General features: G+C 42.0%; 1 protein-coding gene across 1 annotated transcript in view; it reads left to right on the top strand.

The window, feature by feature from the left end:
* Nucleotides 1–5,674: 5,674 nt before the first annotated feature.
* Nucleotides 5,675–18,520, top strand: part of LOC133553570 (synaptopodin-2) — a 57,989-nt gene continuing 45,143 nt past the window's right edge. The window contains exon 1 of the mRNA XM_061901924.1: nucleotides 5,675–5,786. The gene's annotated coding sequence lies outside the window, so the exon portion shown is untranslated. The remainder of the gene's footprint in view (nucleotides 5,787–18,520) is intronic.

Below are 18,520 nucleotides of genomic sequence, written 5' to 3'. Positions count from 1 at the left end.
TTCTCCGCCTTGTGCACGCCTTTTGTTTGTTCCTTTTTATAGTATAATTAAGAGATCAATAAATCAATCAATGTTTACTTATATAGCCCTAAATCACTAGTGTCTCATAGGGCTGCACAAACCACAACACAAACCACTACGACATCCTCGGTAGGCCCACATAAGGGCAAGGAAAACTCACACCCAGTGGGACGTCGGTGACAATGATGACTATGAGAACCTTGGAGAGGACGAAAGCAATGGCTGTCGAGCGGGTCTAACATGATACTGTGAAAGTTCAATCCATAGTGGATCCAACACAGCCGCGAGAGTCCAGTCTAAAGCGGAACCAGCTGGAAACCATCCCAAGCGGAGGCGTATCAGCAGCGCAGGGATGCCCCAAGCCGATACACAGGCAAGCGGTCCATCCTGGGTCCCGACTACGGACGAGCGGTCCATCCTGGGTCCCGACTCTGGACAGCCAGTACGTCATCCATGGCCATCGGGCATCCCCCTCCACAAGGGAGAGTGGGACATAGGACTAAAAGAAAAGAAACGGCAGATCAACTGGTCTAAAAAGGGAGTCTATTTAAAGGCTAGAGTATACAAATGAGTTTTAAGGTGAGACTTAAATGCTTCTACTGAGGTAGCATCTCAAACTGTTACCGGGAGGGCATTCCAGAGTACTGGAGCCCGAACGGAAAACGCTCTATATCTCGCAGACTTTTTTTGGGCTTTGGGAATCACTAATAAGCCGGAGTCCTTTGAACGCAGATTTCTTGCCGGGACATATGGTACAATACAATCGGCAAGATAGGATGGAGCTAGACCGTGTAGTATTTTATACGTAAGTAGTAAAACCTTAAAGTCACATCTTAAGTGCACAGGAAGCCAGTGCAGGTGAGCCAGTACAGGCGTAATGTGATCAAACTTTCTTGTTCTTGTCAAAAGTCTAGCAGCCGCATTTTGTACCAACTGTAATCTTTTAATGCTAGACATGGGGAGACCTGAAAATAATACGTTACAGTAATCGAGGCGAGACGTAACAAACGCATGGATAATGATCTCAGCATCTTTAGTGGAAAGAATGGAGCGAATTTTAGCGATATTACGGAGATGAAAGAAGGCCGTTTTAGTAACGCTTTTAATGTGTGGCTCAAAGGAGGGAGTTGGGTCTAAGGTAATACCCAGATTCTTGTCTTTACCTTCATGCCGTGTCCGCGCCAATCGTTTTGCACAACGGGAAAACAATCCACACCATAGTCCACGTCTTGACATGGCTTTTGCGAAACTTTTCCAGCACGCGACTCAAACTTCACCATAAACCTCCAGGTGTGCCAATCATCCATCCACTATCAACATCCGAGTGGTTTCCTACAAGGGATCAGTAAGAAGTGGGACATCACCAGCATGACCACATAATAATAATATTACATTTTATTTGGTACAGCGCTTTTCAGAGTACTCAAAGACGCTTTACAGGATAATAAAAAAACAATTAAAATATAAAACAGTTCAAAGTAATAATAGGAAATACAGGAAATATAAAAGCAGTATATTGTAAAATACATAATAATAAAGGACTTTTACAAGACGGTGCGTCTGCCTCACAATACGAAGTTCCTGCAGTCCTGGGTTCAAATCCAGGCTCGGGATCTTTCTGTGTGGAGTTTGCATGTTCTCCCCGTGAATGCGTGGGTTCCCTCCGGGTACTCCGGCTTCCTCCCACTTCCAAAGACATGCACCTGGGGATAGGTTGATTGGCAACACTAAATTGGCCCTAGTGTGTGAATGTGAGTGTGAATGTTGTCTGTCTATCTGTGTTGGCCTTTGCGATGAGGTGGCGACTTGTCCAGGGTGTACCCCGCCTTCCGCCCGATTGTAGCTGAGATAGGAACCAGCGCCCCCCGCGACCCCTAAAAGGGAATAAGCGGTAGAAAATGGATGGATGGATTTACATGACGCTCCATTCTGTCCACTAAAGACGCTGAGATCATTATCCATGCGTTTGTTACATCTCGCCTTGACTACTGTAACGTATTATTTTCGGGTCTCCCCATGTCTAGCATTAAAAGATTACAGTTGGTACAAAATGCGGCTGCTAGACTTTTGACAAGAACAAGAAAGTTTGATCACATTACGCCTGTACTGGCTCACCTGCACTGGCTTCCTGTGCACTTAAGATGTGACTTTAAGGTTTTACTACTTACGTATAAAATACTACACGGTCTAGCTCCAGCCTATCTTGCCGATTGTATTGTACCATATGTCCCGGCAAGAAATCTGCGTTCAAAGGACTCCGGCTTATTAGTGATCCCCAAAGCCCAAAAAAAGTCTGCGGGATGTAGAGCTTTTTCATTTCGGGCTCCAGTACTCTGGAATGCCCTCCCGGTAACAGTTCGAGATGCCACCTCAGTAGAAGCATTTAAGTCTCACCTTAAAACTCATTTGTATACTCTAGCCTTTAAATAGACTCCCTTTTTAGACCAGTTGATCTGCCGTTTCTCTTCTTTTTCTTCTATGTCCCACTCTCCTTTGTGGAGGGAGTCCGGTCCGATCCGGTAGCCATGTACTGCTTGCCTGTGTATCGGCTGGGGACATCTCTGCGCTGCTGATCAGCCTCCGCTTGGGATGGTTTCCTACTGGCTCCGCTGTGAACGGGACTCTCGCTGCTGTGTTGGATCCGCTTTGGACTGGACTCTCGCGACTGTGTTGGATCCATTATGGATTGATCTTTCACAGTATCATGTTCTCATATGTTCTCATAGTCATCAGGATCATCAGTATCACAGTATCATGTTCTCATAGTCATCATTGTCACCGACGTCCCACTGGGTCATTATTGTCACCGATGTCCCACTGGGTGTGAGTTTTCCTTGCCCTTATGTGGGCCTACCGAGGATGTCGTGGTGGTTTGTGCAGCCCTTTGAGACACTAGTGATTTAGGGCTATATAAGTAAACATTGATTGATTGATTGATTGATTGATAATCACTGGTTGAAAGTAGATCTGAATAGGTGCGGAGGCTGCGTGAAGGGGTATGGCGGTGAAGCAGATTGGTGGGGTAGCACCTACTCAGTGGCCTAGTGGTAAGAGTGTCCGCCCTGAGATCGGTAGGTTGTGAGTTCAAACCTCGGCAAAGTCCTACCAAAGACGATAAAAATGGGACTCATTACCTCCCTGCTTGGCACTCAGCATCAAGGGTTGGAATTGGGGGTTAAATCACCAAAAATGACGCCCGGGTGTGGCCACTGCTGCTGCTCACTGCTCCCCTCACCTTCCAGGGGGTGAACAAGTCAAATGCAGGGGACACATTTCACCATACTTAGTGTGTATGTGACAATCATTGGTACTTTAAAGGCCTACTGAAATTAGATTTTCTTATTTAAACGGGGATAGCAGGTCCATTCTATGTGTTGCGATCCGTGACTCGGATCTTCACGTTTGTTTTCCCATCTTTGTTTCATTCTCTTTCTGACCCACTTACTTCCTGTTTAGTCCGTTACCATGGTTACACATTGATTTCACCTGCGCCTCGTTTTCTACACACACCTGGTTCTACTTGATTACTCCCTATATAAGCCTTCCTCTTTTCCTTGTTCAGTCTGGGTCCATAAGAGTTGCTCACATGCAACAAGTGACGACTGCTCTTCTCGGTACGTTTATTCTCGCTAGCTCATATGCTAAGCCACCTGCCTTTTCTTAGCTCACATGCTAATTGTTTTTGTTTTTACATTTTTGTGCTTTCATGCCAATTCTAGTTTTCTGTTTGTATTTCCTAGTTTTCATACTAGCGTTTTTGGTTTTTGCTCCAGTATTTCTGTTCGGAGCTCTCTTTTTGTTAAATAAATCATTTAAACTTACCATTGCTGTGTTCTTGTCGACGCATCCACGGAGGGACAAACCCGGCATTACTATGCCAATCAGTCTTCACACTATGTGTCATACTTGATCATTTCGAGATATTGCCATATTTTTACTGAAAGGATTTAGTAGAGAACATCGATGATAAAGTTCGCAACTTTTGGTCGCTAATAAAAAAGCCTTGCCTGTACCGGAAGTTGCAGACGATGATGTCACCCGTGTGAGGGCTCCTCACGTCCTCACATTGTTTATAATGGGAGCCTCCAACAAAAAAAAACTATTCGGATCGAGAAAACGACAATTTCCCCATTAATTTGAGCGAGGATGAAAGATTCGTGGCTGAGGATATTGATAGCGGAGGACCAGAAATAAATCAATATATTGTAGCGGTTGATTTACGGACATAATTCGCCACACCTAGTGCTTGACCTTATTGTTATTATTCACTGTACTGTTCGATTGTGCACATGACAATGTTGTTCTGTTTCACTGTACTGTTCAATTAGGCACATGACAAGGTTGTTCCGTTGCAGGTAATTCGGCGCGGCCCCTTTTAAGTGGCCGTCAGGAGATTCTCCCAAAGGTGGGGGTTTGTTGTTCCCGCCATTTTGAGTGTTTAAGTTTCAGTCTGGTTTCTTCTAAAAGAATAAAGGACGCACACGTTTTTGTGTGCCAACGATACTCAAAGTTGTCTTGCTTTCACGCTACAAGCACAACAATATAAATAAATAAATAAAGTAAAAAACAAAAAAAAGGTGATTGCATTGTGAGCGATTCAGATGTTTTTAGACACATTTACTAGGATATTTCTGGAAGATCCCTTATCTGCTTATTGTTTTAATAGTGTTTTAGTGAGATTTTAAAGATTGTAAAGCCATACCTCGAGGTCGGATGGCTGCGGTGAACACGCAGTGTCTTAGAGAGAAGCCGAGGAGCCAGCTCACAGCTGTCTTTTTTGACATGACAGCAGCTGCAGGACAACAAATAATCCATTGATGTCTCCGGTAAGATATATATCACAATTTCCCCATCCAAAAACATACTGGTTGATATAGAGAAAAACATGTTCGCTTGACCGCTCCGCTTCACAACAAACAAGGAAACACCGGCTGTGTCTTGGTTGCTAAAGGCAGCTGCAATCCACCGCTTTCCACCAACAGCATTGTTCTTTATAGTCTCCATTATTAATTGAACAAATTGCAAAAGATTCAGCAGCACAGATGTCCAAAATACTGTGTAATCACGCCATACATGTGGGGCGGTATAGCTCGGTTGGTAGAGCGGCCGTGCCAGCAACTTGAGGGTTGCAGGTTCCATTCACGCTTCCGTCATCCTAGTCACTGCCGTTGTGTCCTTGGGCAAGGCACTTTACCCACCTGCTCCCAGTGCCACCCACACTGGTTTAAATGTAAAAATTAGATATTGGGTTTCACTATGTAAAGCACTTTGAGTCACTAGAGAAAAAGCGCTATATAAATATAATTCACTTCACAATTCACTTCACTAAACAGAGACGACTTTTAGCCGTGTTTGGTGCAGCGCTAATAGTTCCTTACAGTCCGTGACGTCACGCGTACGCGTCATCATTCCTGCGACGTTTTCAACAAGAAACTCGCGGGAAATTTAAAATTGCAATTTTGTAAACTAAAAAGGTCGTATTGGCATGTGTTGCAATGTTAATATTTCATCATTGTCAAGTCAAAGACAGAGCAGAAAAAACAGCACTGATTTGCAGAGCACACTCCAGGCCTGAAGGGGCAACAGTGAGAGCTGAGGGCTGAACATCTCCACCTGCTTCCACCAGATTGGCTTGATTGAGTTCACCTGTTCACCTGCTCAGAGCACATGCTCAAAAATGTTTGAGTTTCTTTCAGTCACCCCTTTTTGACATGCTGCTAAGAGAAAGGAAGACAGCACCTGTGTGGACTCTGAAGACGCAACTGGTGAGAAAACCAAAGGAAAGAAGTGCTTGTTTGGACTGAGGGGAATGTTTAAAGAAAATAATTTCACTGGGGAAAATGTTTAAAGGAGATAATTTCACTGATGTTTACAAAAATGTTTTAAATTGACAAAATGCATTTAAAACATTATCAGTGAGGTTTAAGTTTATTCTTGGATTGTTTAAATTTAATTTCATTCATTTTATTGGAAATGTTTAAGTTTATTCTTAATCCTAGTCCCTATCAGTAGAAATTAATTTTGGTTGGATTGATTTAAAACAGGGGTAGGGAGCCTATGGCTCTAGAGCCAGATGTGGCTCTTTTGATGACTACATATGGCTGTCAGATAATTATATTTATATAGCGCTTTTCTCTAGTGACTCAAAGCGCTTTACATAGTGAAACCCAATATCTAAGTTACATTTAAACCAGTGTGGGTGGCACTGGGGTCAGGTGGGTAAAGAGTCTTGCCCAAGGACACAACGGCAGTGACTACGATGGCGGAAGCGGGAATCGAACCTGGAACCCTCAGGTTACTAGCACGGCCATTCTACCAACTGAGCTGTGCCAAGTAACCGTGTAATACTCTTCCATATAAGTAGGTGGCAGTCGGTTGCTAAATGCTTTGTAGATGCGGGAAACAGCGGGAGGCAGAGTGCAGGTAAAAATGTGTCTAATGCTTAAACCAGGGGTAGGGAACCTATGGCTCTAGAGCCAGATGACTGCCTATGGCTCTAGAGCCAGATGACTGCCTATGGCTCTAGAGCCAGATGACTGCCTATGGCTCTAGAGCCAGATGACTGCCTATGGCTCTAGAGCCATAGGCAGTCATTGGGCTTCATATTGTCATATTGTCATATAGGCTGTCATATTGGGCTTCACGGTGGCAGAGGGGTTAGTGCGTCTGCCGCACAATACGAAGGTCCTGCAGTCCTGGGTTCAAATCCAGGCTCGGGATCTTTCTGTGTGGAGTTTGCATGTTCTCCCCGTGAATGCGTGGGTTCCCTCCGGGTACTCCGGATTCCTCCCACCTCCAAAGACATGCACCTGGGGATAGGTTGATTGGCAACACTAAATTGGCCCTAGTGTGTGAATGTGAGTGTGAGTGTTGTCTGTCTATCTGTGTTGGTCCTGCGATGAGGTGGCGACTTGTCCAGGGTGTACCCTGCCTTCCGCCCGATTGTAGCTGAGATAGGCGCCAGCGCCCCCCGTGACCCCGAAAGGGAATAAGCGGTAGAAAATGGATGGATGGTTAAAAAGAATAAGAGACTTATTATACTCTACAAATGTTGGTCATACTTAAAAATGCACGAATTTAGTTTTATTCAGTGTTGAAAAATGTTATATGGCTCTTACGGAAATACATTGTGAAATATTTGGCTTTCATGGCTCTCTCAGCCAAAAAGGTTCCCGACCCCTGATTTAAAAGGAAGCAAAGTATGTATTTTGATGTATGTTTAAGAAACACTGTGTTCTTTTTTCTGTTTGGTTAAGGTTATCAACCTATTCGGCTAAACGGCTATTCTACAATTCAGCTAATCAACTATCCACTAATCAACTATTCTACTATTCTGCTATTTAACTACAGACTATTCGACTATTCATTCATTTCATCCATTCATTTACACCGATAAACCAGTTTATTTGATTGCTTCAAATCAAACATCAATAAATCACAAGGAAAGAGGATTGAGTTGTCCCTTTGTGTCCTTCTTGAGTCCCACTGGCCCTTTGAAGTTTGGGCACAGCTGGGGAAAAAACCTGAAGAACTTGACAATCATTGATATATAAACTATCAGACCGCGTGGTCGGTAGTAGTGGGTTTCAGTAGGCCTTTAACTTTAAGCAGGGGGCCTGGATGTGGATGGCTTTGTGGGTGAGGAGGAGGATTTCAAAGTGGATCCGTTGAGGAACGGGGAGCCAGTGGAGTTTCTGAAAGACCGGGGTGATGTGCTCCCGGAAGCGGGTGTGGGTGAGCAGGAGGGCGGCAGAGTTTTGAATCTATTGGAGTTTGTCTAGATTTTTATTTGATGCTTACCTATACCACATTGCAAAAAGTCAGTGTTCAAAAACAAGAAAAAAAATATATAAAAATGAGGGGTATTTTACTTGAACTAAGCAAAATTATCTGCCAATAGAACAAGAAAATTGGGCTTGTCAAGACTTTCCAAAACTAGTAAAATTAGCTAACCTCAATGAACCCAAAAATACCTTAAAATAAGTATATTCTCACTAATAAGTGCACTTTTCTTGGTAGAAAAAAAGGGACATTTTTGGTCAATATGTTATATCAATCAATCAATGTTTATTTATATAGCCCCAAATCACAAATGTCTCAAAGGACTGCACAAATCATTACGACTACAACATCCTCGGAAGAACCCACAAAAGGGCAAGGAAAACTCACACCCAGTGGGCAGGGAGAATTCACATTCAGTGGGACGCCAGTGACAATGCTGACTATGAGAAACTTTGGAGAGGACCTCAGATGTGGGCAACACCCCCCCCCCCCCCCCCCCCCTCCAGGGGACCGAAAGCAATGGATGTCGAGCGGGTCTAACATGATACTGTGAAAGTTCAATCCATAGTGGCTCCAACACAGCCGCCAGAGTTCAGTTCAAAGCGGATCCAAGACAGCAGCGAGAGTCCCGTCCACAGGAGACCATCTCAAGCGGAGGCGGATCAGCAGCGTAGAGATGTCCCCAACCGATACAGGCGAGCGGTCCATCCTGGGTCCCGACGAGCGGTCCATCCCGGGTCTCGACTCTGGACAGCCAGTACTTCATCCATGGTCATCGGACCGGACCCCCTCCACAAGGGAGGGGGGGACATAGGAGAAAGAAAAGAAGCGGCAGATCAACTGGTCTAAAAAGGAGGTCTATTTAAAGGCTAGAGTATACAGATGAGTTTTAAGGTGAGACTTAAATGCGCTAAAAAAATATTCTTAAATTGAGTAAACACCTGTGCAATTATATTGACTTAATGATATGCGCTCGGCATCATGATTGTTTCTTGTTCATGCTTGAAGTGAGAAATTACTTTAAAAAATAGTTTTATACTTGGGGGTGTTGACACAGCTTTGCAACAGTTGATATTCTAGTTTCAAGCATGTTTTACTCAATATAGGTCATCAAATATCAGCAACAAGCTGTAATATCTTACTGAGATCATTTAGGACCAAAACACTTAAAACAAGTAAAACACTAACATAAAATCTGCTTAGTGAGAAGAATGATCTTATCAGATCGAAAATAAGCAAATCTCACCCTTATTTGAGATATTTAATTTTATTTAGATTTCCGTTTTTGCAGTGCAGATCAATGGGAATAATACCCAAAAAATATGTATTCTGTAATAAAAGATGCGATAAACTTTATTAGAGACATTTATCGCTGCTAACCGTTTCCGGCCCTGACTGTGATAAACGCATCAATAACAATAAATCTAATATTTTCATAGCTAAAGCAAAAAAAAAAAAAAATGTTTATGACCTAAATATGTTTATTCGACATTATTAGAGCCCTCTAAAACATGAAACATTACCCATGAAGTCATCATAAAGGCTCGTTTCAGTTGCAATTGCGAGACGTTCGAAGTCAGTAGTGTAAAGGCTTTGGTGTGTTGCCTAGTCGTAAAGAGTAGTCTTTGCCATTAAGTTGAATGGGCCACTCTTGTCTTTTGAGACCTACAAGGTGTTTTTGGACTGAGTATTGTACTTATTACCAGAGGTGGGTAGTAACGCGCTACATTTACTCCGTTACATTTACTTGAGTAACTTTTGGGATAAATTGTACTTCTACGAGTAGTTTTTATGCAACATACTTTTACTTTTGCTTGAGTATATTTATAGAGAAGAAACGCTACTTTTACTCCGTTCCATTTATCTACATTCAGCTCGCTACTCGCTACTTTTTTTTTATCGCTCTATTAATGTTTGTTTTGGTTTATGACAGAGATTCAAAGTAGAATCTACGCATGCCTGCTTTTCACCAATCACATGCAGTCACTGGTGACGTTGGACCAATCAAACAGAGCCAGGCGGTCACATGACCTGACTTAAACAAATTGAAAAACTTATTGGGGTGTTACCATTTAGTGGTCAATTGTACGGAATATGTACTGTACTGTGCAATCTACTAATACTAGTTTTAATCAATCAATTGAAGTGTAAAGAAAAAAAGACACTTTTTATTTCAACCGTACTTCCCGTCAAAAGCCTAAAGACTGATCGCACTGTTCCTGTCTTCACAATAAAAGCGCCGCTCCATCACGCCTGCGCTAACAAAATAAGAGTCTCCGAAAGCCAGCGCAAACAAGCTAGCAAGCTACGGAGCTTGCCGCCAATGTATTTCTTGTAAAGTGTATGAAAACGAATATGGAATCTGGACAAATAAGATGCCAAAAACCAACGACTTTCATGTGGTGTTGGACAGAAAAGAGGAACTTTTTTTTCCTTCCATTTGAAGACATGGATGTTATCATCAATACTGTCTGATTCCAATCAATGCAAGTCATCAGAATCAGGTAATACATCAATTAATATTCTTGTCTTCATGAAAGATAGGAATCTATGTGTTAAAGTATGTATATTCATTAAAACACCTTTAACATGTCAACAAAAACGGCAAAATTAATAAATATGCATTTTATACTGTATATATAAATGTATGTATGTATATATATTTATATATATATAATATATATGTGTGTGTATATATGATATGTGTGTATGTATATGTATATATGAGGTAGATCGCCTCGACTTGGTCATTTATTAAGTAATTGATAAACAATGAAAAACTTATTGGGGTGTTACCATTTAGTGGTCAATTGTACGGAATATGTACTGTACTGTGCAATCTACTAATACAAGTTTCAATTAATCAATCAATCAAATCAATGAATGCCTACTGAGCCTATGGTGCTGTTAAGTTATTGTGGCTCAATGTGCCATTTTTATTTTTTATTTTCATGTACCATTATTTAATATATATTATTGTTTTAGTTGCTTAAGAGATATTCCTGGCTCTGAATTTGCTCATTGCTATTTTTATGTTTTTGTACCCCGCCTTCCGCCCGATTGTAGCTGAGATAGGCGCCAGCGCCCCCCGCGACCCCGAAAGGGAATAAGCGGTAGAAAATGGATGGATTTGCATTTGCTGCCGTAATCAGGTTACTCATCAGTTACTCAGTACTTGAGTAGTTTTTTCACAACATACTTTTTACTTTTACTCAAGTAAATATTTGGGTGACTACTCCTTACTTTTACTTGAGTAATAAATCTCTAAAGTAACTGTACTCTTACTTGAGTACAATTTCTGGCTACTCTACCCACCTCTGATTATTACACACCAGCTGTTTGATTGTAACTCGCATCTTAGTTGTGGTTTTCATAGCAAAATTTGGAGCTGTTGAAATCTCCATGCAAAATTCCATCCATCCATTTTTCTACCGCTTGTCCCTTGCGGGGTTGCGGAGGGGGGTGCTGGAGCCTATCTCAGCTGTACACTGGAGGAAGGCTGGGGTACACCCTGGATAAGTAGCCATCTCATCGCAGGGCCAACTCCGATAGACAGACAACATTCACGTTCACATTCATTCATCCATCCATCCATTTTCTACCGCTTGTCCCGTTCGGGGTGGCAGGGGGTGCTGGAGTCTATCTCAGCTGCATTCGGGCGGATGGCGGGGTACACCCTGGAAGAGTGGCCACCTCATCACAGGGCCAACACAGATAGACAGACAACATTAAGCTCTGTTGGTAGAGTGGCCTTGCCAGCAACTTGAGGGTTGCAGGTTCGATTCCCGCTTCCGCCATCCTAGTCACTGCCGTTGTGTCCTTGGGCAAGACACTTTACCCACCTGCTCCCAGTGCCACCCACACTGGTTTGAATGTAACTTAGATATTGGGTTTCACTATGTAAAGCGCTTTGAGTCACTAGAGAAAAAGCGCTATATAAATATAATTCACTTCACATTCACACACTAGGGCCAATTTAGTGTTGCCAATCAACCTATCCCCAGGTGCATGTCTTTGGAGGTGGGAGGAAGCCGGAGTACCCGGAGGGAACCCACGCATTCACGGGGAGAACATGCAAACTCCACACAAAGATCCCGAGCCCAAGATGGAACCCAAGACCTTTGTATTGTGAGGCACATGCACTAACCCCTCCATCCGCCGTGCTGCCGCATGTAAAATTGCTAATGCAGTAGCATCTTCAGCCAATTATAATTTTTAAAAGTGGAGCCTTACTGTGCACGAAAAATATGTAACAATAGCTATAGGCAGTTTAGCAGAGTCTGCTCCGAATGCTGCTCTAGTGCTTTGTTCCTCACCAAGTGTTTGAGCCGGTGTTTAGTTTAATATTAGCAAAATATTGAAATATAGCATCATTTGATTTGATTCACTACCCGTGTGATGGTCTCATGCCGCCGCGTGGGTTCCCAGGACCACCAAGCACAGGTGTAGACTTATTTTTCAATAAGCAAAGTCTATTGCGTGTTGCTTTTCAGCTTCTGCCGCTGTCACTACTCGCTCCTCGATGTAGCTTTTCAGCCTCCCACGTCGTCCGCATCTGTCTCTCGCCCTTGCTCTCTTCCGCGTTGCGTGCGCTGCTGCTTGTCCTGTCGTCTCTTCCCTCTCGTTCCTCCCCACCGTCCTCTGCTGCTGCCCTTTTATACAGCGAGAGGAGATTCGTTAATTGTGTACAGGTGCGCGATCCACGCACCTGATCTCGATTGCGGCGTCGCTGTCGGACTAGCAACCCCGCCTCTCCACAACCCGGTAGTAGTGAAATGATTCAGTTGGTGCCTATAGTTTGCGTACCAGGCAGGCGTTGGTGTGGAGGATGCTATCCTTTACCTGCTGCATGGAGCCCACTCACACCTGGATAAAGGAAATGGCACTGTGAGGATCCTGTTCCTGGACTTCTCGAGTGCCTTTAATACCATCCAGCCCCGCCTCCTTCAGGACAAGCTCTACAAAATGCGAGTGGACCCCTGCCTGGTTGCCTGGATTTCGAACTACCTCACCGACAGGCCACAGTACGTCAGACTGAAGGACATCACGTCTGACACCGTGATCAGCAACACCGGAGCACCGCAGGGAACCGTGCTGGCCCCTTTTCGCTTCACCCTGACTTCCGCTACAACTTAGAGCTGTGTCACATCCAGAAGTACGCGGATGACACAGCCATCGTCGGGTGCATCAGGGACGGCAGAGAGGAGGAGTTTCGGAACCTGGTGAGGGACTTTGTTGTCTGGTGCCACACGAACCCCTTGCAGTTCAATCCGTCAAAGACCAAGGAGCTGGTCATTGACTTTGGGAGGTCGAGTCCACGGTCACAACCTATTGTGATCAAGGGAGTTGAGGTACAGACCGTGGACTCATTCAAGTACCAATAAGCTGGACTGGACTGTTAACACGGACCACCAGTACAAGAAAGGACGGAGCAGTCTGTACTTCCTCAGGAGACTGCACTCCTTCAACATTTGTAGAAAACTCCTGTGGATGTACTACCAGTCTGTGGTTGCCAGTGTTCTGTTCTACATGGTAGTGTGCTGGGGTGGGGGGGCAGTACATCTAAGAAGGACAGCTCCAGACTTGAAAAACTGATCAAGCGGGCCGGTTCTACAATGGGAATGAAACTGGACTCACTGGTGACGGTGGCAGAGAAGAGGACTGTTGACAAACTAGTGAGCATCCTGGATGATGCCAGTCACCCTCTGCATAGTGTTATCAGTAGCCAGAGGAGCCTGTTCAGTGCTAGACTGCTTCATCCCAAGTGCAGGACTAATAGACTCAAAAACTCCTTTGTCCCAAACGCCATTAGACTGTACAACTCCTCTCTGGGGTGGAGGGCGGGGGGTACTACCTGCGCTGCTGATCCGCCTCCGCTTGGGATGTTTTCCTGCTGGCTCCGCTGTGAACGGGACTCTCGCTGCTGTGTTGGATCCGCTTTGGACTGGACTCTTGCGACTGTGTTGGATCCATTATGGATTGAACTTTCACAGTATCATGTTAGACCCGCTCGTCAGCCATTGCTTTCCTCCTCTCCAAGGTTCTCATAGTCATCATTGTCACCGACGTCCCACTGGGTGTGAGTTTTTCCTTGCCCTTGTGTGGGCCTACCGAGGATGTCGTAGTGGTTTGTGCAGCCCTTTGAGACACTAGTGATTTAGGGCTGTATAAGTAAACATTGATTGATTGATACTAGGATGACAGGGGATGCAAAACAATAACAGTGCAATACGTTTTCATAACATGGTCACTACTGCCTACTTTGTCTTGTTATATTCTTATTTTACTTATTTTTATTCCCATTGTTGCTTTTTATTTTTTTATTCTTATTGTAATATTTCTCTATTTTGTTTCCATTTAAACCCCCATTAATTAGTTTTTACTTTTTTTTTAAATTGATCTCAACTCTGTACACTGCTGCTGGAATTTTAATTTTCCTGAAGGAATCAAAGTTCTATCTATGTATCTATCTATCTATCTATCTATAAATGTACCAAATTTGAAACCCAACCCTAGTTATAACCATATGCTAGCATACTCTAGCAGTAATATTTGAACATGCTTGTTCAGCCTATCTGCTGAAGAAGACCACAACAATCAAACTTACAGCTACCAAGCTATGGGCATTTTTTTTTTGTCTTTGCAAAGGTGTACTCTGTGCGGTTGAGGCAGTAAAAATGGGGCAAGCTCATCTAGTTAGAAGCAGATCACGTCCATGAGGAAGGAGAATGTTTTTTTTCATAATGTCATGAAAACCCAGAACATCTAAAGCAGAGATGTCAAGCTCATTTTCATTGAGGGCCACTTGGCAGTTTTGGCTGCCTTCAGAGACAGCGAACAATGTATAAATTGGCCCAGGATTTAATTATTTTTTTATATTGTTTTAAGTAGGCATAGCTCGGTTGGTAGAGTAGCCGTGTCAGCAACTTGAGGGTTGCAGGTTCGATTCCCGCTTGTGCCATCCTAGTTACTGCTGTTGTGTCCTTGGGCAGGACACTTTACCCACCTGCTCCCAGTGCCACCCACACTGCTTTAAATGTAACTTAGATATTGGGTGTCACCATGTAAAGCGCTTTGAGTCACTTGAGAAAAGCGCTATATAAATATAATTCACTTCACTAAGTAGACTGTATCAGTAAAAACTTAACATTTACAAACATGTTACTTTAAAAAAAATTGTTTTTATTTTTTACATTTTACGGTAAATGGAAAAACAGTACCACTGTTTGGTTTTTTTGTCTTTTTTGAGGGGGGATTTACGGAAAGTTACCAGATTTTTTTTTGTTAAATTGTTTTTTACAACATTATATTGTTAATGGAAAAAACAGTACAGCTTATTTTTTTATTCTGGCAACTTTGCTGCTTTCACGTCTATGGGATCATGTTTTGTTTTGGTCATATTCAATCTAGTTTTTTGGACATTCAGTTCCTGTTTTCGCACTTCCTGGTTTTTGTTACCATAGCAACTCACTATTTTTGACCTTGTCCTCAAGTAACGCCCCTGTCCTCATGTCTCACACCTGTTTGAACTAATCATGTCCATTATTTAAACCTGGAGTTGCCAGGTGGGTAGCCTGGCGACTTTACCTCAACTCCCTTCATGCCATGCCATGCCTGTTACCCACACTGTCCATAGTTTCCCTCCTTCCCAAGCCACGTAAGTTTTTTTGGGTTTCTTTTTTTGTCACAGTTATTGAGTTCTGTTTTTTGTCCATAGTCATGCCATAGTGCTAGTTTTTGTTGTATTTCCGCCCTCGTGCGCACCTTTTTTTTGCTTCCTTTTTGTAGTTTGTTAGTATAAGAAATAAATATGTACTCACATTCACCTCTTGCTCGTGGCAACTTTCCTTTGCAATCCGGAAAAACAAAGTCTAAGTACTGACAGCTGCCAGTTTTTCTAACATAAATACAAATGTACCGTCTTTCCATTTACAGTGGCACACCGTTAAAATCAACCGTAGATTTTACAGTCAAAAACTGGCAGTTCCATCAATAGAATTTTAACGCAAAAAACAGCAGTGGTTTTTTTAATATACAGTAATATGCTGGAAATAACAATGTAACATGTATTGTCATTTTTATTAATTTGATGGGTAGTTTGATGTAAGCTAAAAAAGTTTTATTTTTATTTAGAAAAAAAACATGTTTGTAAATTTTGATAATATACTGTAATGTTTGTTGCAATCATCAATCTTTGTTGCATTCCTTAAAATCCATTACACAGATAAAAACACAATACAAAACATTAAAAACAAAATAAAACATTAAAAACAAAACAATAAAACATAAAGCCCAATAATGGATACTATTAAAGTTTAAAAGGTATGCAATTTCAAGCAGCACAAAAAAAAATTCAATTACATTTAGTGAGAAAATATTAAGTACTTTATTGACATGTAATTGACCAGGTGTTTTCAGGCCAGATAAAATGATGTCGCGAGCCAGATCTGGCCCACTGGGCCTTGAGTCTGACAGTTGTGATAGAAAGCAACTTTTTGACCACAATTCGCCTGTCAAAAGTGGGGCAAGTTTGATGGTCATAAAAAGGCTTCAGGTTGTCAAAAACAATGAGTTAACTCATGTGATTAATAGCAGAAAAAGATCGCATTAATCATGTATAAACGCAGATTATGCACACAATTTATTTTGCACGCACAAACTCTTTTACATGGTTACATGTTATACTGTCAGTGATCATAAGTCAGTGCAAAGATGAGTAAGGAGACTAATGTGCTCTCTGGTAAATTTCACTTCAAAATACTCCCTGACTGGGCTTTAGATAAATCTGTTAACAGGTTTTGAGGAAATAAATTACGTGAATTCAAGTCAAACATTTAGAAAAAATTCCTGGATGACATTCTGGCGATAAAATAGTTTGTGTTCAAATATCGGGCTTTCATCTAAGTTGATTACAAAATATGCAAGTGAGCAATAACCTGTAATCAATCACCATGAATCCAAATCTGACTGTAAAAAATAGTTGACACCACTATAAATGCAATATTACAGTATTAAAAAAAAAAAAAAAAAAAAGCAATTAATATATATATATATATATATATATATATATATATATATATATATATATATATATATATAGGGCTGCAGATCTTTGGGTTTCCCACGATTCGGTTCAATATTGATTCTTGGGGTCACGATTCGATTCAAAATAAAACATTTTTTAATTCAACACTATTCTGGATTCAAAAACCTATTTTTTTTCCATATATAAAACGACTCTGTATTCATTCAATACATATGATTTCAGCAGGATCTACCCCAGTCTGCTGACATGCAAGCAGAGTAGTAGATTTTTGTAAAAAGGTTTTATAATTGTAAAGGACAATTTTTTTATAAACTGATAGCAATGATGTAAATTTGTTTTAACTATTAAACAAACCAAAAATATGACTCATTTTATCTTTGTGAAAACATTGGACACAGTGTGTTGTCCAGCTTATGAGATGCGATGCAAGTGTAAGCCACTGTGACACTATTGTTCTTTTTTAATTTTTTATAAATGTCTAATGATAATGTCAATGAGGGATTTTTAATCACTGCTATGCTGAAATTATAACTAATATTGATACTGTTGTTGATAATATTCATTTTTGTTTCACTACTTTTGGTTTGTTCTGTGTCGTGTTTGTGTCTTCTCTCAATTGCTCTGTTTATTGCATTTCTGAGTGTTGCTGGGTCAGGTTTGGCTTTGGAATTGGATTGCATTGTTATGGTATTGCTGTGTATTGTTTTGTTAGATTGATAAAAAAAATATGTATATATAATAATTGACTCATGGTGGCAGAGGGGTTAGTGCTTCTGCCTCACAATACGAAGTTCCTGCAGTCCTGGGTTCAAATCCTGGCTCAGGATCTTTCTGTGTGGAGTTTGCATGTTCTCCCCGTGAATGCGTGGGTTCCCTCCGGGTACTCCGGCTTCCTCCCACTTCCAAAGATATGCACCTGGGTATAGGTTGATTGGCAACACTAGTGAAGTGAATTATATTTATATAGCGCTTTTTCTCAAGTGACTCAAAGCGCTTTACATAGTGAAACTCAATATCTAAGTTACATTTAAACCAGTGTGGGTGGCACTGGGAGCAGGTGGGTAAAGTGTCTTTCCCAAGGACACAACGGCAGTAACTAGGATGGCACAAGTGGGAATCGAACCTGCAACCCTCAAGTTGCTGGCACGGCCACTCTACCAACCGAGCTATGCCGCCCCACTAAATTGGCCCTCGTGTGTGAATGTGAGTGTGAATGTTGTTTGTCTATCTGTGTTGGCCCTGTGATGAGGTGGCGACTTGTGCAGGGTGTACCCCGCCTTCCGCCCGATTGTAGCTGAGATAGGCGCCAGCGCCCCCTGCGATCCCAAAAGGGAATAAGCGGAAGAAAATGGATGGATGGATGGACTTTTTATAAATGAGAATCGATTCTGAATCGCACAACGTGAGAATCGCGATTTATATTCAAATCCATTTTTTCCCCACACCCCTAATATATATATGTATTATGTATGTATGTATGTATGTGTATGTATGTATGTATGTATGTGTATGTATGTGTGTGTCTTGATTGGATTATTCAGAGAATAGTGCTCGATACCGTGGTATCGAGCAAAAAAATCTCCTGATTAAGGGAACCCCTCATGAAACAGTTCTGTAGAGATGAAGTAGTCTAGTGATTTTTCCCACACCTACATATATATATATATATAT

This window comes from Nerophis ophidion, linkage group LG05, assembly GCF_033978795.1.
Source record: "Nerophis ophidion isolate RoL-2023_Sa linkage group LG05, RoL_Noph_v1.0, whole genome shotgun sequence".
Taxonomy (NCBI): Eukaryota; Metazoa; Chordata; class Actinopteri; order Syngnathiformes; family Syngnathidae; genus Nerophis; species Nerophis ophidion.
The sequence above is the reverse complement of the archived record's forward strand: the minus strand, read 5'-3'. Positions and strand labels throughout refer to the sequence as shown.